Source organism: Palaemon carinicauda, chromosome 8 (genome assembly GCF_036898095.1).
Source record: "Palaemon carinicauda isolate YSFRI2023 chromosome 8, ASM3689809v2, whole genome shotgun sequence".
Lineage (NCBI taxonomy): Eukaryota > Metazoa > Arthropoda > Malacostraca > Decapoda > Palaemonidae > Palaemon > Palaemon carinicauda.
In genome coordinates this window covers 136939787-136954675 of record NC_090732.1, presented here as the reverse complement: position 1 = coordinate 136954675, position 14889 = coordinate 136939787, and the positions used below count along the sequence as shown (strand labels likewise).

Here is a 14889-nt window from a genome sequence, read left to right as displayed (position 1 = left end):
GGCTATCAGATAGCTAGGTTCATAACCTAATTAGTAATACAGAATTGGAAAGTTTCAAACTAATTCAGTGAATGGATAGAAAATAGAAAAATGGTTATGCTTAATATATGATAAAATTCAACAGTTCAACTAAGTAAAATATGGCATAGAACTGCCAAATCATTCCCATATCATCAGGTGTATATGTTACAAGTTAAGTTTAGAATGATTTTGTACAGAATAACATAAGTAGTCTGGAAAAGCCAGGCCCATAAGTTCACCTGATACACCTAATTCAAAAGAAAAAAAAATAGTGCCTAGTGCAAATTATGGGGGATGAAGTTGAACTGTAACAAAACTCAAAGTATGATTGTAAGCAGGTCAAGAACAATGGATCCTTTACATTCAGATCTTTGTATTGACTTTTTCTCTTAATCTATATGAAACTTATTCAAAATTCTAGGTGTGATTCTTGATTGCAAATTTATTTTTGAGAAACGCACTCTGTCTTTCTTCTTCAATTGCACAAAAAATAGTAAATTGAGAAATTCTTTCAAGATATTCAGTGCTCAAAATATCCTGAGGAAATATTTTAATTCTTTCACTTTACCATACTTTGAGCATTGTTCTCTGGTCTTCAGCTACCGACTCTCACTTTAATTTGTTGAATAAAAACAGTGTGGTCTATCAAATTCCTTATTCCTGATCTAGATATCAATATCTGGCACCATTATTCAGTTAGTTTTTTGTGTATGTTGCAAAAGGTCTTTCATAATTCTGACCATCATTTGCATTCATATTTTCCAAGACTGCATCCCCCTGTACGCTGTACAATATAGAGTTACTTCTAAGTTATACTTTCATCATCGGAAGGCTCAATACTACACAGTATATATTCTATAAGTTTTATTCCAGCTGTGACCAGACTGTGGAAGGCTCTTCTTAATCTGACAATTGAAACGGTGGAACTCCAAAAGTTCAAACTTATTGCAAATGTTTCTTTCTGAATAGATCTATATAAATCTTGTTTATAGTTTATATATTACAGATCTATTTTAGGGCTATTGCAGATATTTTGTATTACTTCTCATATACAGTTTATTAGTTTTTTTTTTCATATCCTTTCCGATTGGTCGGCTTTCATATTGGAGCCATTGGGCTTGTAGCATCCTGCTTTTCGAACGATGATTGTAATTTTGCTAGTACAGTAATAATAATAATAATAATAATAGTAATAATAATAATAATAATAATAATAATAGTATTAAAGTTATCCTAGAGAGACGATTTGTTTAACAACAGGCAGACATAGTGATTGTCGTGGTGCTCCAAAAAAGTGTTCGTAAACTAGAAAGGCCATCGCTGGAAATCCCCAAAAGAAATTTTTACCCTCTAGCAAGGAAATAAAAAATAAGACTGGACGAGGTTCGGTTAACTGGTCACTCGTCAGAGTAAAGCAACTGAATTGGGCGTCCCGACTGATATACAAAGCAGACTAGATACTCTGTAACAAAGCAAAGTACTAATAAGTTGTAATGTTGAGTACCCAAATCCCTCACTATTGCCTATAAAAACAAGCCACCCAGTTTCTTCAACAATGATTGTTCTAGTAACAATAGAAAACTTTTTTCAAAGATCGCTCATGAATGGCAGAGGCAAGGGACAGTGACAATGCCCTGATGACTGCCCAAATACACACATAATCAGCGGGCAAGTCCCATCTCCACCCGTTAGGACCCGAGAGGGCCAGCCAGTGGCTGCTGATAACTCAGCACGTAGACCTATAGGCTCTCCCACCCCTATACCTAGTCCACAAGGATGGTGAGATTGCACACTATACAGGAAATTATCACCAGTCTGAGACGTTTCCAACCGACAGCCACAACCCTACTCGATGTAGCCTTACTATCAGAATGAGTAGTAATAGGGTCGACGTGGATCTAAAGTAGCACAAAGAAAGGAAACTAGCAGTAACACACAAACATAGGAAAAACCATTTAGAATACCATGCCAATGGATAGATGTGCTATGAGGCAGCAATCTCTCATTAAAGACATACTGACATGAACGCCATGCCAAATCATGCATGTACTATAATACGACCGTAGGAAGGGCAATAAGATCCAAAAATAACTTTAAGTACATGTTCTAACTTGAGTTACTCGAGTTTTGTGCAATTATACCATTGGGGGAATCTTAGCCCCAGACATAATATATATATATATATATATATATATATATATATATATATATATACATACATATATATATATATATATATATATATATATATATATATATATATATATATATATATATATATATATACACCTTTAAATGTCTTTTTTGTGGATGTCAACCATTAAAATGATGACTTGTGCTTGAAATACCGTGAACTTTTATAACAACACTACAAATTTGATAAATGGGCCAATGTTTGTCATTGACTAACAAATAAAAAAATATAATAAAAACAAAGTGGGAAACCAAGTTCGAGAAGAAGAAACAGGACCTCGACACATGGCAAGTTCAATTAACATAGTCACTGCAACGTCAGTTTAATGAAAATACAGGTCACTATTAAAGCAGCAAAACAAGTAATAGTAATGAGACTCTTAGTTTCTTGAGCATAAGAATCAATGAAAGTACGGTTAACAGGTAATAGAGACTTCTCTGAAGAACTCAGACCAGTGATTCAAAACGAGGAATGAATTCAAAGAGTTGGAAAACAGAGGATCGATATTTCAAATATAACTGTATAGAGAGGAAATCATTTCAAGAACAGAACTTCTAAAGAAATACCCTATATATACACAATGGTGAAACAAGTTTAAAAAATGGTAGGTTAAATTAATATTATCCTAAAATACCCCCTATAAACAAGGACACAACAACATTATACTATTACACCGCCAAATATTGCGGCCTTCTCTTACAACCCTTGTAAAGTGGATAAAAATAAAATATAATTTTATTTAAAATGCAACTGTCCGTTGGTACTTGTGTATTAAAGACGGTTGATCCCATTTATTACAGAAAGCACAAAAACTATCAATTTTTCCCTTTACATATTAGTGTTGATTAGATGGAGCTATCTCCTTCGTTTCCTTATAACACAAACATAGAAGAATGATGGTGTTGCAAAATGCAAAAAGCTAACAATTGAAACAGTGAATGGCACAAAAATTTGAGGTGTAGTGTGTGTTTTTTAAGAACGATTGTATTCCTTGTCTTTATGTTCAAATGAGACTATTACTGAATTATAAACTGGTGTTTCATTAATACAGTAAAAATGTATCGATGCACATATTTACAAATAGGCTACTAACATACACAGTAAGTATAAACGTAGCCCATGACTGCCAAAAATAATGGAAACGATTTTTCTTATGTATTATAAATGATCCTAGTAAAACGCCCTGGTCGTCTTTTTTATTCCATAAATAGGCAACCGTAGCGAGGTAGACTCACAACGCCATACAGAACAACTGTTCCAAGAATAACAGATAAGACTGGGCAGGTGAAAGTGAAAGCGGTTTTCATATAAATTCCCGCCTAAGTACAGGGTGCAAGAATTGCCTTTAGGTAGAATGCCTGATCCTAAGACCACTTCGTTTAAAATTCAGAGTTAATATGAACTCCAACTGGTATCTAAATAAAATAACCAACTGGACTCGAAACCTTCAGTCCAGAGTGAATGGTTTTAGTTCCAATGACTCATTTTAGAAAGAAAGAGACGAGGACCGATTATGTTACCCTTATTGCAGAAGGGTCAAGTTCCAACAACTTCTGCAAGGTTTCAAATGATCAGCGTCAAGAAAATACTCTTTCCTTCGACAAATTCAATGCTCATTACATTTTTCTATCATCGCAAACTAAATCAGGTACGTAATTAACAGTGCATCTAAACTATTTTCTTCTATCTCTCCCCCTTTCCTTCATTCTTTATTTATAAACTTTTTTTATACAATCTCAGTAACTAAACGGATGAATCAGCTTGTAGTAATAATTTGAAAGGAGTATATATATATATATATATATATATATATATATATATATATATATATATATATATATATATATATATATATATATATATATATATATATATATATATATATATATATATATATATATATACAATATAAACAAATACATATATATATATATACATATATATATACACATAGGCTATATTGTGCGCACGCGAGCGCGCGAACGTTTGTAGAAACAAGCTGGTGATGTAAACCCAAGGCCCATATTCTATGGGCCTTGATGTAAACCTACCTTTGATAGTAATACTTACCGTATATATAAATATCTGTCTATATATGTATGTATGTGTGTATATATATATGTATGTGTGTATATATATATGTATGTGTGTGTATATATATATATATATATATATATATATATATATATATATATATATATATATATATATATATCAGATGGATACAAACCTTCAAACATAGTGACTAATGAAAAAACAGGCAAAACTACAACTTGCAAGGACTGAGAACAGGCGAGAAAAAGAATACCCTTTTCTGTCCGTACGACCTTCATTAAGTAACCGACGAGGCTAAATTGCATACCAAAAGGGATGACGAGAAAGAAAGCGTGAGAGAGAGAGAGAGAGAGAGAGAGAGAGAGAGAGAGAGAGAGAGATTTTCCAGCTATAACTAGACATTACGTTGCCACACAATCATTTATACTCTGGGTTAGGCTTGATAAAAAAATTCTTTAGCTTACATCGGTTATCTAGACAGGAAAGATTGAGTTTACATTAGATTACCTCGTAGAGAGAGAGAGAGAGAGAGAGAGAGAGAGAGAGAGAGAGATAATTTTTGGGAAGTCATTTATGTTATTGTTAAACTGATTCGTCTTAGATGTTGATCTGTATTATCTGACTGATTGACTGATAACATTGAATATTGTTACAGTAAGCTCTCTCTCTCTCTCTCTCTCTCTCTCTCTCTCTCTCTCTCAAATACATTCGACACGCTCGATACTCCTGATGCAACTAATCTCAACTACCAATGCGGGCTCACCTCATGCACACACTATAACACCATACACATACTAGTACAATAATTCAACTGTTTTTTGGTTGGCATGTTGATACCCTAATAAAAGATGGATATATATATATATATATATATATATATCTATTATATATATGTATATATAAATATAGATTATATATATACAGTATATATATATATATATATATATATATATATATATATATATATATATATATATAAGTGTAATCTTCATTCCTATGGATATCTAATAATTCATAGGTAGTAGGTTAGCCATGGCACTAGCCACCCGTTAAGATACAACCGCTAGAGAGTTATTGGGTCCTTGGACTGGACAGACAATACTACATTGGATCCATCTCTCTGGTTACGGCTCATTCTGTCTTTGCCTATACATTCACCGAATAGTTTGGCATATTCTCCTCTGTCCTCATACACCTGACAACACTGAGATTAACAAACAATTCTTCACTTAAGAGGTTATCTACTGTACTATAATTGTTCAGTGGTTACTTTCCTCTTGGTAAGGGTAGAAGAGACTCTAGCTGTGGTAAGCAACTCTTCTAGCTAAAGGACACTACGAAATCACGCCATTGTTCTCGTCTTGGGTAGTGCCATAGCCTCTGTACCATAGCCTTTCACTATCTTGGACTAGAGTTCTCTTGCTTTAGGGCACATTTGAGCATGCTATTCTATCTTGTTTATCTTCCTCTTGTTTTTTTAATTTTTTACGGTTAATATGTGAAAGATCTAATTTAATGTTATTACTGTTCTTAAGATATTTTATTATCAGTGTAATACTTCTCTTGTAATGTAATCGTTTCCCTGTTTCCTTTCCGTACTGGGCTATTTTTCCCTGTTGGAGCCCTTGGGCATATAACACCCTGCTTTTCCAACTAGGGTTGTAGCTTAGCTTCTAATAATAATAATAATAATAATAATAATAATAATAATAATAATAATAATAATAATAATCAGAAACTAAGCAAAGAAAGCTTTAGGTCTTAAAATAGCTCCATTATTTTGGAAAATATAGACGATAAAATAAATTATATAATTATGGCATAAACCACCATTATCAGGCATATTGCAATTTAAAAGGCAGGAGCAAGCAAAAAAATATTACACGAACTGGCATTCGAAAGAGACAACATAAATTATGTGATATGACGACTTCATTTAAGTCCAAGGTACTTCCCCATTCTAGCAATCCACGAACAAAACCACCAGAATTAGGCTTAATTTATTGACCAGACTAAGGTGACTTGGAAATTACATTTATATAAAAACCGGCCCTTAAATGTAATCTACGATAGAGGTCATAGCGGCGGTTCGAGTTAGTCGTATATAAATGTCAAAATGCATGAAAACAACTCAATCTAGTCAATTAGAGAGAGAGAGAGAGAGAGAGAGAGAGAGAGAGAGAGAGAGAGACTGCTATGTCAGATGCTATTCTAAGAACTTTATCCCTTCAGTATTATTTACCTTCACTATTTTCGCGACATGATCAACAAAACAATAGCTATAACCACCAACTCCTGACTATATACGAGAGATGAATTACTTACTCCATCATCGAGGTCATACTAAAAGTGTTTGCACTAAAGACAGCTCACTTGTCATGGCATCGACGCCATTATCTGATTAGGGCAAGGTCACTTAGCATCGTACATAATATGGACCAGTATTGACACCTATCACTGTGATAAAGAGGCCGGGGAGGGGGAGCATGGTGGTAACACAACTGTGATTTCTTAACAGAGATATCATTCACGTTGCTTAAATGTTTCGTCCAAGCTAAACAATTGTGACCTGAAATATTTAGAAGATCAGCAAATATATGCTGAGAGTAGGTATACAAGCATGCGAGGGCGCGTATGTTAGTCTAAATAACGAAGTTAAAACATGAAGTTAGCGTTGTCAAGTGCCACAGGCAATCATTGGGTCACACATAAGGTATATAATTCCTTGTCATATTTACTTATGAGAATAAAAGTTAACAATATATCATCCATATAACACTTGTTCTCCATCTTCATGCAGTCACTTAACACTTGTCACGCATCATATCACCCAAGCAGCATTTTATCTTCAGAAATTCTTTTCTGTCGTCGTCGCATAAACCAAACTCTCTTTAAAGAAAGGCAACTCTTACCCAAGCAGAAGAACGCATGCCTGACCCATTTTATTCGTAAACCATCCAGAATTGTCGACACTATCTGATAATTAGCGAAGGTAGTGCAGCATTAGCAGGCAACGGTGAATGCACCTTGGCAAATACATTTTCTTAAAATTCATGAAAAGGGTTCCCTTTTGGAGAGCAGTCAAGACGCACAAAAGGGAACGCAACGCTGACGCCAACTGCTGACAACAGTATGTAACGTATATTTTTTTTTTATCTTATTCGTGGATGAAGGATATCTTGGAAGGCCTACAATATTGGTGATGTAAGAACTTATATCAAAGCAACGTCAACTGAACGATATCCGAGCAAATGTTACACAAGCCTTGGTGATGACAGTACCCTTCCTAATTTCAATCACTTATAACCACCTATACTGAAAAAAAAAAATACCTTTTACGATTTTTCAACAGATTAAGGATTCACTGTAAATTCTGCTATCACACAGCATACTCAAAATTCTTATTCATTTGCATTAACTCTCGAACTTTAATAGTCTTCTTCAATTACCAGCTCAATCTTGAAAGAATATAAGAACGAATAACTTTGAATTCGGCAGGAAGTCATCAAAAGTTATGGCTAAATATTTCTACCAAAGAGGACAATTAAGTCTTATCTGCGTGTTATTTTCCCAATCCAATTATCAAATCATAAAACCAATCTCCTTTTTTTTCTCGGGGACTATGCCTCCCCCAACACCCCCAATTTAATAAACAAGCGAACGGATCCTTTACTTTCTTCTCAACATGATTGAATCAATTACTTCTAAGGATACTTTCCTTGCCACTAGATGGCTCTGTCCCCTCCCTTAATACTATTTCGAGTTCATCGTTATTCTCTAGCAGTCACTTAACACAAATCAGGTCAATAATTTCTGAAAGCATCTTTCCTTCGCACTCTCGAGCCTCATTGTTACCTATCGCTACTAAACCCCGATTCCAAACGTCCAAGTTACGGTAATACTCGGTGGTCTTCAAGAAGCTAAAACGTCAAAACTCCACATACCTCTCTTCTTTTATCTGATTAAGGACCAGTAAATTCTGAAATTAGGTTTTGGCAGTTTCCTTCGTCTTCCTATGCAAATTATGACTGTAATGATTTAAGGACTAGAAAGAAATTGACTAAGATGATAAAATGTCTCAAATAAAGAACGTAAAGAATTATAACGTAAAAATAAAGTTTTCTGAAAACATACTAACAACACGGCAGCCTGGCATAAGCGTATTTTTTATTAACTTATCTAGTCAATTACCAGACGAAAATAACGTTCGATAATCGAAAGGAAAAAGAATAGGAAAAACAAGTGCTCCACGATGCGGGTCTAACCCAGTTGAACAATAGTCGATTTAATCGTGAGACGAATGATACGGGTTATGTTATTACTACAACAGTCACATAAGTATATATATACCTCCTTTGCCACGTATAAGCTAAATAAAATACTAATTCATTTATATATGGACACACTAACGGTAATAGACAGTAATGAAAACCGATTAAATAACTTCTGGATAGCAAAACAGCCGAGACAAGAATAATCCAAAATGAAACAAAAAAATTAACGGATGATTTGCCACCTCCCTCACACGAAAAAACTGGTGCCTCATTTGACATTTTATAAAGCTGTGAAAATTTAACATTCGAGATTCCTTCACATAGAAAAAATACATTCAAATAAACATTTAACTTTGTCAATATGAAAATACAATACAGACACTTGAAATAACAAATAATTATTCACAAAATACGAAATGTTTATAAAACAACGAGATCAAATTGAACCCTACAATATATATATATATATATATATATATATAAAACTAAAGTTCTCCTTGGCCCTCTTCAATGGGTGCAAAGCCAGGCTGGCTTCCTGCAAAAGCTCATTCAAATGAAGACGATCGCCAGACTCGAATGAAACCAAAACACCCAACAAAAATACTTCTTCGACACTGACGCGGAAGTATCGGTTCTCTGTTGTCGATGCCGAGACGCCAATATAAATAAACAGCCGCTGTGATTCCAAGGGAGACAGCGTGGGGATGTGTGTTTTCGTATGTTAAATAACATCCGCTGTTTGTTTACTTGCATGAGACGTTTTTAAAAAACGCTCACAACCAATTCCTTCAGGGACACGAATATGGAACGCATGCATCTTTGTATGTTAATATGCAGTTACATGTATTCTCTATATATTTCTGAACGAGTTCCCGCAACAATACGATTTATTACATATATCAAGAGACCACAGCATGAATGGTAAAAAAGAACAGTAGTGATTATATCCTAAATGAGAGAGAGAGAGAGAGAGAGAGAGAGAGAGAGAGAGAGAGAGAGAAAATCATAGGAAATCTGCATTATCTTCCATCGCCTTCAATAACGTTCCCCCTCCCACATCATCCCTCCACTCACTCCAGAACCAGACCCTGGCCCTAACTGACAAGCACTTTTGTGCAAGGAGGAAGAAGGGTCGTCATGCCTCAATACTCTTGGTAAATGCACTGAAATGTCACAATTGTATCTCTATACCCGTTTCTCTTCGTGCAAAAATGAACAGGTAGGCTAATAAATTTTAAGTTTATTTCAATTCAAAGAAGACAAGAGACGTCTTGGGGATACTAGTAAATAAAAGCTTGTACAACGTTTAAATGATGTAATGGTAGGCATCAGTTCATGACTTCATGTTCCACCGCCCTTCTTACAATACACGAACACGGTTCTCGACCAGTTGAGAGAGAGAGAGAGAGAGAGAGAGAGAGAGAGAGAGAGAGAATCCTTAGCCATTTTACTGTATCTAAATGCATTTTTAACAAGTTCATCCCACAACTGAACAAAGACATTTCTACCTACTACATAATCTTCCTTGTTTCACACAATATTGTAGTATACCCGTATATGAAAACAACATAAAAATACCCATATATATATTTAGTGATTTTCACGGGGCACATGTGCCATGAGTATCTGATATTCCTTAGTGGTCTCAACCCTTGTATCTGGACCGTGTCCCTACCTAACTGCTGAGCAGACCAAAATGTTGCGTTACTTCCTTGGTCAAAATGGCATAGACAGCGGATTTGCCATCAGCAAAATATACATAAAAATACATTGGGCGATTTTTTTCCAGTTTTAAATGCAGCAAAAGTTACCATCCTGAAAATCAAAATTTGCGAACTGGATGCTGAACTTGCGACCCGGATGATGGTATCCTAACCAGTGAACATCAGCACTTGTATTCGAGAGAGAGAGAGAGAGAGAGAGAGAGAGAGAGAGAGAGAGAGACTGGGGAAAGGAATAGTTTCCTGAAAAAAGGTGCCTATAGAAATTTTGTGAAAAGGCTATTTCTAACTTTCTCGTAACCAAAAACCATGAAAATTAGGTATATAATCAAATAAATACAATTAAGCAGTATACCAACTTGGATATCTTGTTTCTAACAGGGCCATTGTAACTTATGTTATTGGAACTCATTCATGCTTAAATTTAATTATAAATAAAAGCAAAACTTCCATTCCAATCATATTTCTGATCGAGGCCTTTTATAACCATCCCTTCTCCGACTCGAGGTCAATCGCTTGACCTCCACTTGACCCTAACGACACACCAGCGAGAGAAGGGATATTTCAAGGAGAAAACGAGAATGCATTTGAGCTGGGTTAAATATTTCACAAATGAAGATCTGAGAACATGAAAAATAACATTTACATAAAATTTGTCTTGTTTAATGGTATATAAATGAATTAATTAATTAGAAAGAGCGGCATTCTTTACGATGACTAATTATGAAATAACAATAATATAATAATAATAATAATAATTACGGACAGTCATAACATGATAAAGAATAGTGGGTAAATTTTCAAATAAACTAAAAAAAATACATAACAGTATAAAAGAAACATTCAAATAAAGACGTAATGAAAGAAGTCACTTGAAATCCATAAAACAATGGAGTTTTGAGTCAAAATTTTGAAATGTTTTGAAAAAAAAAATTTACACGGACGTACAACAATTTACAAAGATTCATTTAATTCATATTTACGTGTTCATAAATATAAAATAGATGTCTAAGTCGCTAATATATCAAACAAAAATATTAAATAAAATCTGACAGTACTATAATGGATAACAAAAACATTTATAAAGAAGCAGAGAGTGAGAGCCTTACAAACACAAACCTCTAGGCAAAACTAAAACAAGGCGTTCTGACTGGTCAGGATTCACAGTTTTCAATTATCCTAATGCTTTTTTTTTGCAGCTGAATATCATGTGCTCCTGTCAGTTTTAGCATATTAATACACACACACATGACTATATATATATATATATATATATATATATATATCCATATAATATACATATGCTGTATTATATGCATACACGCGTACACGTACACACAAATTAAACCATTGTTCTCTAGTCTTGGGTAGTGTCCTAGCCTCTGTACCATGGTCTTCCACTGTCTTGAGTTAGAGTTCAATTGCTTGAGGGTATACTCGGGCACACTATCCTATCTTATTATTCATTTTTTCTTCCTCTTGTTTTTTTCAAATGGTTTGTTGGACAGGCTTAATAGAAGGGCCATGGATGCCTGGTGGTTTATGAAGAGATCATCCTTTCCTTATCTGATTCTTTTTCTTCTCAAAACCAACCTTACTGTCCTCCCTTCAGTTGAAGTGGCTAACCTGGAGGGTATTTAGCCTTGCATGGTGTATCGGCTCCTCCATGTTGACCAGTATTTCCGACTTTTTACTATAGTTTATGGGTTTCATCAATCACTTTATTTATAATTCTGTATATATTTTTTTTGTTATAATTCTTGTTAATCTAGTTTTTAAGTATGGTGTTTCTTTTTTATTTCTATTAATTCTTTTGCTGTCTGGAGACATTGAGCAAAATCCAGGACCAGTACGTCCTAGATTTCATCAATGTCGTCTTCTGTATTGCAATATTCGTGGTCTTCATGCAAATATTCAAGACCTTACAGTTGTGTCCAGACAGTATGATATTCTTTTGTGCTCAGAAACTTTGGTTTCTAATATGAGCCACTCATCTGAGCTCCTTATAACTGGTTTTAAGAAGCCAATAATGTTGAAACGTGATGCCATCCCTAGGGCCAGGGGAATGGCGGTGTATATTAGGGCTGAGTACCCTGCTTCTCATAAGTCCTGCTATCAATGTGGATGTCACGAGATTCAGTTAATAAAAGTTTGTGGCAGGCATAACAACTTTTATTTGTGTTCAATCTACCGGAATCCAGACATGGATGATTCTATCTTCGATTGTCTTCTTACCATTATGGCCAACATACAAGATGATAGAAAGGCTTCTTTTGTCTTTGTTGGTGATTTCAATGCTCACCATAGGGAGTGGTTAAGTTCTATCTCTCCTACCGATCGCCATGGCTTAAGAGCTTTAGACTTTGCTTCTGAATCAGGCTGTGAGCAAATCCTAAATGAAGCTACTCACAGGTCTGGTAATTGCTTGGACCTCGTATAAACGGACTCCCCTGGCGTTTTAACTAGTAAGGTTGGTACTCCAGTCGGGACATCTGATCATGCTTTGATTTCTTTAGTAGTGAAGACTGAGCAGCCTGTCCCTGATATATAATACTCTTGTAAAATTTATATGAAATCCCAAGCAGACTGGAATGAGATTTTGCATGATCTTTTGTGCTTGAATTGGTCACAATTATATAGGAGTGTAGATCCTGTTGTCCCTTTGAATGAGAATCTAGTCAACATAATTGATTGGTGTATCTCTTCTCGTGTGCTAAGGTACCGAGTGAAGGACAAACCGTGGTTCAATGATGATTGTAGACGTGCTTATTTAAAGAAGCAGGCGGCCTATCATCTTTGGAAGGGTAACAGATCGGATTGGACTGGAATAACTATACTCAGCTTCGAGCTTTTGCTCAAAGAGTTTATGCCTTAACTGAAAAAGAATACAATTTAACCATAAAAGAAAACCCTTTCTGGTACAACTCAGGAACATAAACGGGGGTCTACCCTTAAATCTGCACTAACTCAGGAACATAAACGGGGGTCTACCCTTAAATCTGCACTATTTGGTGTAGATGCAACAGTTCCTCCTTTACTTGAACCAGATGGCTCCGTCACTCACAGCCCAAAGGAAGAGGCAACCCTTTTGGCTGATGTTTTTGACAGAGTAATGAAAAACTTGAACTTCCTCATTCCTGTTTTCCTGAGGCTAAACTAACTAGTTTAGCTTTTCGATCTCGTGAAATTAAAGCTCTGTTGGAGCATGTGATGCCCTTCTTACAATCTCCAATGCTGTACAGAAATCCCTTGATTGTGGTCAGTAAGTTCGTATGATTGGCCTTGATTTTAGTGCTGCCTTTGACTGTGTTAATCTTGAGGCCCTTGTTTTCTAACTCAAACAGTTGGGAGTGGCTGGGTCGTTTCTTAGCATTATTATTGATTTTTTAAGTAATAAATCTCAAAGAGTTGTTGTTGATGGGCACCATAGTGAGTATAGGAATGTGATATCTGGTGTTCCACAGGGTAGTGTTCTTGGCCCATTACTTTTCATACTATATACACATAACATGTGGTTTGGCCTAGAAAACAAGCTTGTTGCATATGCAGATGATGCTACTCTCTTTGCATCAATTCCATCCCCTGAATGTAGCTCTAAGGTTGCTGAATCCCTTAATAGAGATCTAGCTAAAATTAGTGCATGGTGCAAATTATGGGGTATGAAGTTGAATCCTAACAAAACTCAAAGTATGGACTGTAAGTAGATCAAGGACGGTGGCTCCTCAACATCCGGGCCGGATCTTAGTATTGATAATGTTTCTTTAAATTTGTACGACTTTTAAAATTTTAGGTGGGATTCTCGACAGCAAATTTACTTTTGAGAAACACATTAGGTCTGTCTTCTTCAATTGCACATAAAATTGGCTTATTTAGAAAGTCTTACAAGATTTTTGGTGATCAATTCAATTTTGAAGAAGTGTTTTAATTCTTTCATTCTACCTTGTTTTGAGTATTATTCTCCTGTCTGGTCTTCAGCAGCTGATTCTCTCTTTCATTCTACCTTGTTTTGAGTATTATTCTCCTGTCTGGTCTTCAGCTGCTGATTCTCATCTTAATTTGTTGAACAGAAACTTACGGTCTATTAAATTTCTTATTCCTGACTCTAGATATTAATCTTTGGCACCGTCGGTTCAATTAGTTCATTATGCATGTTGCATAAGATTTTTTCATAACTCTGTCCATCCTTTACATTCAGATCTCACCTGAACAATTCTATCCTGTTCGTAATACTAGACAGGCAGTTAATTCCAATAGCCAGGCCTTCTCCATCATGAGAAGTATTCTAGAAGTATTATTCCAGTTGTGACCAAATTGTGGAATGATCTTCCTAATCGGGTAGTTGAATCAGTAAAACTTCAAAAGTTCAAAGTTGCAGCAAATGTTTTTATGTTGATCAGGCTGACATGAGTCTTTTTATAGTTTATTTATGACATATCTGTTTTGGCGTTGATAATAGTTTTTATATGACACATCTGTTTTGACTTTGTTACTGTTTTTAGAATGATTTATTGTTAATTTGTTCTCATTATTTATTTATTTCCTTATTTCCTTTCCTCACTAGGCTACTTTTCCTTAATGGAGCCCTTGGGCTTATAGCATCTTGCTTTTCCAATTAAGCTTTAGT

The 14889-nt window shown here is 35.1% G+C and overlaps 1 protein-coding gene across 2 annotated transcripts in view; it reads right to left on the bottom strand.

Annotated features, from left to right (window-relative positions):
- Nucleotides 1-14889, bottom strand: part of LOC137645961 (rho GTPase-activating protein 44-like) — a 359606-nt gene that overhangs the window by 80716 nt on the left and 264001 nt on the right. The gene's annotated exons all lie outside the window — the stretch shown is intronic.